The 10,622-nt window shown below is 37.3% G+C and overlaps 1 protein-coding gene across 1 annotated transcript in view; it reads right to left on the bottom strand.

Moving 5' to 3' along the window:
• il1rapl2 (interleukin 1 receptor accessory protein-like 2) overlaps positions 1 to 10,058 on the bottom strand; it is a 267,837-nt gene extending 257,779 nt beyond the window's left edge. The window contains exon 1 of the mRNA XM_016281153.1: positions 9,747 to 10,058. The gene's annotated coding sequence lies outside the window, so the exon portion shown is untranslated. The remainder of the gene's footprint in view (positions 1 to 9,746) is intronic.
• Between the last annotated feature and the right edge of the window lie 564 nt (positions 10,059 to 10,622).

Raw genomic sequence — 10,622 nt, 5'->3', positions numbered from 1 at the left:
ACGTAAACTTGTGTGAATGAGAACTTAGTTTAGTACTCACATGCTGTGACAGCCGCTTTCTGTTCATGTGCTTCGGATGTGCGCTCAGAAAAACTTATATCTTAAGTTTAAACTCATATGGTTTAAAACGTATGATTTCAGCGCGATAAACATGATAATCAGAACCAAAACAGATGTTTTTAGCAGGTACAAGCGGTGTAAAGGCGCAGCACTATTCTAGAAAAGGGTGTCCTGCTGGAAAATGAATTTGAATTTAAAGACACAGGCCCGAAAATCAGCATGTTTCTGCTTCCACTCAAACTAGGCATTTTCAAAATTATATAATACATGATCTGTGGAGTATTTTGAGCTGAAACTTCACAGACACATTCTGGGGACACCAGAGACTTATATTACATATTGTAAAAAGGGGCATAATATGTCACCTTTAAGGTGAGAAAAACTTATATCTTAAGTTTAAACTCATATGGTTTAAAACGTATGATTTCAGCGCGATAAACATGATAATCAGAACCAAAACAGATTTTTTTTTAGCAGATACGAGCTGTAAAGGCGCAGCACTATTCTAGAAAAGGGGGCGGGGAGCAGCAGCTCATTTGAATTTAAAGACACAGGCCCGAAAATCAGCATGTTTCTGCTTCCACTCAAACTAGGCATTTTCAAAATTATATAATACATGATCTGTGGAGTATTTTGAGCTGAAACTTCACAGACACATTCTGGGGACACCAGAGACTTATATTACATATTGTAAAAAGGGGCATAATATGTCACCTTTAAGGTGAATTTATTAGCGGTGCACTGAGGTAAAGGGAGCTTGTGATCATCTGACTCTCACCACATAATGTGGTGTTTTGTGTGAAGATCACTACAGCTTAAAGGGAATCTACATGAACTTCCCACAGAGGTTCACTGATGGATCTCAGATAAGGCGATGAGATTCTGGTGTACACAAAATTACTAAAGGCTTCTCTAATCAGCAATCCTCAGAAGCACTAATTCTACCTCATAACAGAAGCAAATGAGCTGTAAGGTGTGTAAAATGATTGACAGCTAATTAGGGCTGTGCAAATAACTGAATGCGATTTTGAACACGATTTTGTGTAGCTTGTCAGTGAACTACGGCTCTGTGTAGTAAATGCCGCTCCATCTGAAAGCACATACTGGAGATTTACTACTAATCACAGAACCGGCTTTACTGACGAGATGCGCATGAAAATCACATTTGACTATTTGCACAGCCCTACAGCTAATACGGCTGCTGCTCCACAGTGTTTCCTCTGTTACTGTGTCTGTTCATCCAAGAGAAAATGAGAGATGAAAAGACTGCGCATGGAAACGTGAACATTCACATGCTACACACAGACGCTTTTGGCTATTCTCATATTTTTGCTTGGTTGATGTTTAGGGGGAGGTGAGAACCGTGTGCAGGACTATAAGACGCCTGCGATTTGCAGCCTCCGTCTGACAACTTGTTAAATCCTGCCAAGTAACATGCTTATCTCAAAGAAAGGAATAGTTCCCGCATTCATCATTTACTCACCCACATGTCACTTTTTTCTTTTGTAGAACACCAAAAGATCATTTCATGAATATCCGGTTTGCTAAATTCAATACAATGTCAGTAAATAGTGACTGAGACGATCTGTCAGTTGCCTGTTTGTTTTCTGTGTCTGCCTGATGATGTTATACTCCAATTGAATTTGGCGACAAACAAGCCAATATGTACAGTAACTGTACAGTAAAATTGTGACAGCAGCCATTACTGTCCTGTGCACTGTCCAGGGTTTCACACTCCAGTCCAATAGGTGGTGGAAATGCATTGTTGTTGTTGATTTGCCATTAAATGTCAGAATAAGGTGGCGGCACAAAGAAGAGCAGTTGGGGCGCCACAATTTTACTATGTGATGTCCTTATTTACTACATGAGGTCTGCATGGATTCACAGCCCAATGTTCACTGATTCACTTATGAAATGAAATCAGTTTGTGTTTTATATGACTTGAGCATGTCAAAACAGTGCTGTACTGCCACTGCCTGTTTTCAAGTGCTCTTATGAAGAGCAAAAAACAAAAGTGGCATCTATGTGACCATTTACATATTAATGTAAGTAAATTATTTATTATTATAATTGGATCTGCACTGTTCAGATTGAAAATTGTGAGAAAAGTGTTGACAGTTATGCACTTACAATGGAAGTCTATGGAGAAAAGCTTATTCTGACTATCCCATTTGGAGCTACAGTAGCATGTGTCTCATGCATTCATTATGTTTATCGATAATACATATATGCACATATGGATCAGAGTGGGGTATTCTCTCCAAAGTGAGGCAATGCCTCCTCGTCTTCCTCAAAATTAAAATAATAATTTAAATAAATAAAATAAATAAACCAACAAACATATTACAAAATGAGTCAGAGTGATGCTCATGGGACACAAAGTGACAAGATCAACTAATAAGCAATCAATAAGTTAGTTTGCTAGAAAAAAGAAGAAAAAACTCTATTAACACAGAAGGAGACACATTGTATCATTTGTTACTTTATTGTGTCATGTCTGATTAGGACACAGTTTAATGGTCCAAAAAGAAGGTGACCTTTAATAATAATAGTTGAATAACAGTTAATAGTAATAAAAGCTAAAAAGCTGTAAGTTATTGATTATTGAACTATTTATTTTTTAAATGCTACATGAAAATATTTTTAAATGCAAAATGAAAATATTGAAGTATTCATTTTGTTCTTTGACGATTTTTTAAAAGTATTAAAGTATATATATATATATATATATATATATATATATACAGTGGGTACGGAAAGTATTCAGACCCCCTTAAATTTTTCACTCTTTGTTATATTGCAGCCATTTGCTAAAATCACAAAAAGACTCATGGCTGTATTAGATCAAAAGGGTGCTTCTACTAAATACTGAGCAAAGGGTCTGAATACTTAGGACCATGTGATATTTCAGTTTTTCTTTTTTAATAAATCTGCAAAAATGTCAACAATTCTGTGTTTTTCTGTCAATATGGGGTGCTGTGTGTACATTAATAAGGAAAAAAAATTAACTTAAATGATTTTAGCAAATGGCTGCAATATAACAAAGAGTGAAAACTTTAAGGGGGTCTGAATACTTTCCGTACCCACTGTATATATACATATACACACACATTAGTACAGGCTATTACTTGTACTTATAGTATCCCTAACTTAATAGGATGTGCATTTCCAAATTTCTAATTTTCAAGAATATTTTGTAGTTATTCAACAGCATGACTTTATTTGTGACACTACGCTGTGCCGTCTGACCTTCTTTATCTGCTCACATCGTCTCACATTCATAAAAGAGACTTCCTCTCGATATTTATACGCCTCTCGCTGGCTTCTTCTAACACTGCACAGGCCATTTAAATGCTAAGTAGCCTTGTCTTTTCAGTCTATTTGATCATGGCCATACACTGGGTGGACGAGCATCCATCAAGACTGGATTTGCACTTGTGAAATTTAATTATAAATGTCCGCTTGCAAAATTCTTTCAAATAAATCTATTCAACCTCGGGTTGCAGCTATTATGTTGAGTGGAGAGCTGGGCTCGTACAGACAGAGCATGTGGAAATACACCAGCTCTTGGTGATTGATCTTTACACAAACAACTCTTTCTGCAGTCCACGATGAGTTCTGCAGCTCTAGCAGGAGTCTCCTAGCTAAAATGATGACAGCTTAATGACACCTTCATTTGAAATATCAGCTCGAGAAATGCATGTGAATTGTCACCAGTTTACACAATAATAAAACTCAGCTTGTGGAAACTCATTTGCACTTGGTGTTTCGTCCTGGCTGCGAGATACAAAGGCCTCCACTGAAGACAGCAGATTTGAATTTCTTCCACAGCAAACGTGAGAGCACTTTTTCCTCTGAGAGGCCAAGGGAGCTGACAGTGATAAACGGTGGTGGCAGAGGCACGTGGGGATTGGCACTGTCATCTGTTTTCATTTAGCCAGAGTTTCACAGCACTGTTGCATGCAGAACGTGTGAAGATGCTCTCCTGCAAATGCAGAGGGTTCATTTCACTCACGCTTTTGCCCATCTTGAGCTTCATGTGGTGCAGAACGCTGGATTCACCTCCATAATAAATATTTATAGGCATATGACCCGTGCTGGCAAGACGAGTGTGAATGCACACGGGCTAATTTTGAGCTACAGGTAAAAAAAAAAGTGAAAAATGTCAATTTTGAGGTTTTCACAAAAATGAGTTCATTAAGCCCTCGTCCAGCGATCCCAATGCTCCAAATAATAATTTTAGATGTTTAATTACCTTAGTTTGTACGGTTTCTGAGAGGAGTACCTTTTGTCCGCTCGTTTCTCACGCTGGATGTCATCATAAAGGCGTGCAATTCCGATAAATATACACATTTGCATAGAATTACAGTATTTAAGTATTCACGCAAACATAATCTGTTATATGTTAATTGAGTGAACTGTTGGGGAAAAACATCTGATGTGTGACATTATATTAGATCCGTGCATTACAGTAGCTCTCTATATAGAGGCCGTCTGTCTCATTAATGATAATCTAACAATAAAATAAAAGAGGGAATCACTCGCTGCTCGTGATTAAACTGCTTTTGTAGTTTCAATAATCAGTTTATTTCTAATGAACACACTAAAGGGATTTTACATTTGATTATCTGTTTTCTTAAATGCTTTTGTTCAGATGTGAGATGAAAAAAGTAATGCACTATTTACTTTTGTTTCTTTTTTTATATTACGTTTGTTCGACTGTTTATTTGCATCTTTGTTCTAATTTTTAATAATGATAAAATAAAAAAATAGCTATATTGTGATTATTAATATAGTAATTATTATTAAGAAAAGAACTGGAGGAAAATATGCAACTCTGTGATTTTGCTTTGGAGCCTTCAGAAAACTTTAACTCTATTCTTCTGAAAATGTACTTTGATGACTCTGTCGAGCTCTCGTTCTTTGGTCGATTCCAACAAATCATACACCATTTTGAAGGTTTGTTAATAGTGAAAATGTGCCGCACATCCTAACACAGAACTTTGATTTGATAAAGACTACAAAAATAGAGTTTTCATACCTACTGTGTTGACTGCAAACTATACTTGAATCTATATATATATATATATATATATATATATATATATATATATATATATATATATTCTTAATAATTGTAAAAGAATATTAGAAAAGATCAGACTTTAGTAAAAAAAATCTTAACCTCATGTGATTTAGTGTCAATAAACAAGAGTGCAATTAAAGAGAAATTACAACAGCTACAGGCTAAAGAACGTGTTACTGATACAGCATGCATGTGCAGGCTAAATAATCAAGCACTGCTACTGTACATTAGAGAACAATCCATTAGCACTGCTCTCACTTCAGTCTTTAGCATCATGTACAATATTCTGTCAGTGCTAATTAAAACTCAAGATTGTGCAGTGGGATAAACTCAGTGATGGAGTCACACTTTCTGTGCTATGCATCGAGCATAGATGGTTTGAGGAGGAAGAACAGTTCAAACTCCAAGACCTCTGCTTGATTTAAGTTTATCAACTGTAAATGAACATAGAAATAGATCTATACTGCATCAAATGGTCAATAGGCCAGAGATTGCTTTCAGAATGTGAGTCAGGCATAAAATACTGAAATCCAGAGCCACTATTCTAAACAACTAATTCAAGCTAAAGGGTAAGGCTGGGCTATACAGCCAAAAATATAATATCTTGGTATTTTTTGATGGAATTCTGATATACGGAATATATCTCGTTTTTTTCTATTTGGATTCAAAATTAAAAAATAAAAACAATTATTTCACATCCTGCCCAATGTTGTCCAATTGTTACAATTGTTATTAAAGGCTATGAAAACAAATGCAATGAATGTAATATGTAGGCTATGCTATATATTACAGTATGTGCAAAAAAAGTTTAAAATCACATTAAATGAAATACATAAAAATGAAAATAAATAAAAACAAAAGCACAGACTAATTCACTTTACATTTAGTGTGATCATGAAAATACACTTACTTGTGGGCGATTCCACAGTTTAGGCCTAATTGCAAGGACAATAGCCTGCAAAATCAATCTTCATGGAGAAAGCCATTGTCCTCAGGTTAACATCCTGAGAAAACCTGGGGTACAGCTGTGTGAAAAGCAGGATATATCTTAAACAAATTAGTGAACTAAAAATAAAAAAATGACAACAACTGGGTATTATTCGATCTATATTGTTCATTACACCCCTTGTGGACACAAACTGTGGAATCGCTCTTGTAGGTTTAAAATTCTACATATGGCACATTCATTGTCCAACTACAAATATTTTAGCAAAATGTATATTTTAGTCAGAATTATTGTGCTCCAATTCCATTGCGCTCTGTCCGTTTGGCGCGCGGCTGCACTCGTTCACTTAAGTCTGTGGAGTTTATCGGAGACTCGCATATAGATATTTCATATGCTTTCTAACAGTTACAGATGGAGAATATAGCTGTAGCGTCTGCGTAGAATCATGCATGAGCGTTGGACGTTTATGGCTTAAGAGACCCCTTTTAGCCTTTTGACATTTGCATATAAATTACAGTTCTGGTCAGAGATGTTATGTTTGTATAGGGGTTTTAAATTGCCAGATGGTTCTTCACCATCAAGAAGATTCAAACCAGCCCCCACTATCATCTCCCCCAATCTGATTTCAAACACATTCCCAAAGAGTTGTAAATGGCCAAACTAACACACACACACCAGGCAGAGACAATGCTGAACCTGACCAAGGTTAACATTCCCGCTGAGGATCTGAAGGCTGAGGAAAATTAGGATCCACCTGCCATCTGACAATCCTGATCCACCTGCCATCTGACAATCCTGATCCACCTGCCATCTAGCTATTATGATCCACCTGCTACCCGATCATCATGATCCATAAATATTCCCCTTTTTAGAGCTAATAATAATAATAAAAACATTACATAGCTGTGAAATGTAAGTTATCTCACACATTAAACAGTGCAGGCAGCCTCTCTGTCAGCAGGGCTTTTATCTGTCAGCGCATCTGATGGGACAACCGCTGTAGACTACAGTTATTTTAAAGCCCTTAATATAAAGCATGTCTCATGTTTAGGACAAATTTGAATTATGCACTGTCCCGCAGTAGCTCACTCCCTATGCTATTTTTCAGATGCACTCGTATCAAAGCACTGTATATTCATATAAACGGTATTGCCTCATACCATATCTTTTACACAAAATACATTGATTTGGCCTGTATTGTACAAACTCGATATACCGCCCAGCCCTACTAAAGAGTAAAGTATGCACACTGCAGTGTGTGTGTGTGTGTGTGTGTGTGTGTGTGTGTGTGTGTGTGTGTGTGTGTGTGTGCACGTGAGTGAGTGCGTGTGTGTGAGTGTGTGCGTGAGTGTGTTTGTGTGTGTGTGTGCACGTGAGTGAGTATGTGTGTGTGGGTGTGTGCGTGTGCGTGAGTGTGTGTGAGTTAGTGTGTGTGTGAGTTAGTGTGTGTGTGTGCGCGCGTGAGTGTGTGTGCGTGTGTGTGTGCGTGTGCGCGCATGAGTGTGTGTGCGTGTGTGTGTGAGTGTGTGCGTGAGTGTGCGTGTGTGTGTGTGTGTGTGTGTGTGTGTGTGAGTGAGTGTGTGTGTGTGCGTGTGTGTGTGTGTGTGTGTGTGTGAGTGAGTGTGTGTGTGTGCGTGTGTGCAAGTGTGTGTGTGTGCGTGTGTGCAAGTGTGTGTGTGTGTGCGTGAATGTGTGTGTGCGTGTGCGTGTGTGTGTGTGTGTGTGTGTGAGTGTGCGTGAGTGTGTGTGTGCGTGTGCGTGAGTGTGTGTGTGTGTGTGTGCGTGTGCGTGTGTGTGTGTGTCAGGAGAAATACCCTCATTCACACAAGATTCAAAAAGGCCCACACGTTTTACATAAACCCAACATTTATAAGATATTATTGATTGAAATTTGTGATTGAAATTGAAAATCTTTCCAAATCTTCATCTATAAAGCTTCATCCATTACCTTTAACCATCCTCCTAGATATCAGCAACAGAGAAATTAAACATGGGTAAAAAGCTATAAGAACGAACAAATATATAAAGAAAGTAGGGATGTAACGATTACCGGTTTGATGATAAATCATGATAAAATTCCCCACGGTTAGTATTACCGTTTCATCTTTTAATTATCATTAAGACCGTATTAGATTACCGCAATTTGAACAACTCGCGATAAATAAATACTGTCCAGCATGCAGCACAGTTTTAAGTAACAGTCTCACATGCGCACAGCACGCAGAGTAGTTTCGTTTTGCGTGAAAACAGGGCGGAAAAGCTGGGAGGTTTTAAAAGAGTGCTAAGGGAATTATACAAATGCATATATGAATGAATGAATTATATGAATGTACCTCTGAAGGTTCTGACTGTCTTCAGAAACGATTCGATAGCATTTTGTTTTCATCTTCGCTCCATGTAATACCTAAAGGAAGTGTTCTTAATCGCGATACTGCTTTGTCCACGAAAGTTATGGGAAACAGCTCTAATTCAGCTTTTCCATAAGCGCCACCTGCTGTCAGCGAGCGGATTTACAGAGACTTATATTTACATTCAGCCTGTGTGTAGTTTCTGTCTGGCCAAAAACGGACCGAATTTGCATGCCCTGCTGTCAATTTTGACCGGTTGATGAAAAACAAGCTTATGTGGATTCTACACATTTAAACAATTCAGATAAGTTATCTAGAATTATTTATGGCGCAGATAAAATACATATAATCATTTATTAATCAATTATCATTTTGAATTAACCCTTTTCTTTATTTAAAGCCTGAAATGTGAGGTTTGCCTTATGAAACTTTTTCAAAGCTTTTTTTGAACATTTACATTAGATATTTCAACATGCTATTAACTCAACTGTTGTGAGTCAAGTTGCCATTTAAAATCCGAACATCATTGGTAATGTTATTGTTTTACTGATTATGCAAACAAAAAAAGTGATTTATGTGTTGGTACTTTTTAAACATCTCCAGCACATTTGAACAATACCGTGATAATACTGATAACCGTGATAATTTTGGTCACTATGATCGTGATAAGAAATGTTCATACCGTTACATCCCTAAAATACAGAAACAAATGATCAAAAATTCCCTTCCGTAGTGCAGAAAAACACTGAATATCACCAAATGTGTGTCACTGATGCAGTCCATGCTGTGATCAACTTTAACTAATGAGAGCACATGAAACCATTCGAGTTATATTTACCCTTATACAATTTGCCATAGTATCCGTGATACTATAAATGTAGGCCTTTTGTTCCTTCAATGATTGTAAGTAGCTTCAGAATGTTTTTTGATGATATTTTATTTTTAATTAACATTTACTTTATTTGTTTGTTTGTTTTGTTTTTTTTTACCTCTGAGGTAGCTAAAACCTAACCACCACTGAATAACAAAGTAAATATATAAGGCAAAATATATTGTCAAAAATATGATTCACTGTGACTGAATTTTTACAGTGCAACAATAAATCCATACAAGTACCATCTTTTGGTGGTTACCATGGTGACTTTTATGATGGTCAAGCCTTCCCTTACCAGTTTTTATCAAGTAGCTCATACTGTAAATCTTCAGACATGCATTTAACAGTTGTGCTAACTCGCCAGATTAACAAAATATAATTATGAATCAATATACAATATAGTCGATCCATTATTTCATTCAGTCAACTTACTGGATGATGCTGAGTGCCTTCACCTTCGCACGTTAGATGAACAGATGATGTTTGCGATGTATTTCCTCAAGTTTAAATCAGATGCACTTCATGAAGATGTGCTTTAATATGAGCAGAACGGCAGAGGAACTGAAGCGAGATGAACTGAGATGAACAGTAAATATCGAGGCGATGTCAGTCAGTATAACCATGCAGTTTGTCAGAAGTCGCCAAAGTTATTTCTGCTGATGGTCATATATCATCTGCTCGAGCTGTTAGTTTGGACATCCATAGAGAACTTCCATCCCATCAGCTCTTTCCCCCGCACCTGCAGGAGAACTGGACTGCTCTGCTGCGCTCCCTCAGGAAAGTGAAGCGAGTGATTCAGGAATCAGATAGATGGAGAGTTCAGTCTCATCACACATGCGGTTACAGAGCTTTGTTCAGATAGGCACACACTACCATATTACTCCTAATAGGAATGCAGTTTACAGTATTGGTGTCCGATTCGCAAACGAATGATCTTTTGAACCGTTTTTTTCCCAGTGATTTGGTCGAACCGATTCGCGCAGCATTTGTGAATGACTCGACAGTTGAGTAACACTATAAGACGCTGGATTCGTTAAGACAATAACACAAAGTGATTAACAGTTGTGCTTGATTAAAACTTGTACTGCAATATGACACGTTGAATTACTTCTAGCAACTCTTTGTCAAACGATTCAGTGAATCGGTTTATTTAAACAGACCGCCCGAACGAACCGATTCATTAGCCCTCAGTGCTCGTGCTTGAGTGTGGATTGTGGAGCGTTCGTTCTTCAGCCCTGAGCCACTGAGTCCGTTTAACTTTTCATTCTTTTTTTTTTTTTAAAGCTGAATTATTTTTATGCACACAAC

The sequence above is a fragment of the Sinocyclocheilus grahami genome, unplaced genomic scaffold, assembly GCF_001515645.1.
Source record: "Sinocyclocheilus grahami isolate Dianchi unplaced genomic scaffold, SAMN03320097.WGS_v1.1 scaffold147.1, whole genome shotgun sequence".
In the NCBI taxonomy this organism is placed as follows: domain Eukaryota; kingdom Metazoa; phylum Chordata; class Actinopteri; order Cypriniformes; family Cyprinidae; genus Sinocyclocheilus; species Sinocyclocheilus grahami.
The sequence above is the reverse complement of the archived record's forward strand: the minus strand, read 5'-3'. Positions and strand labels throughout refer to the sequence as shown.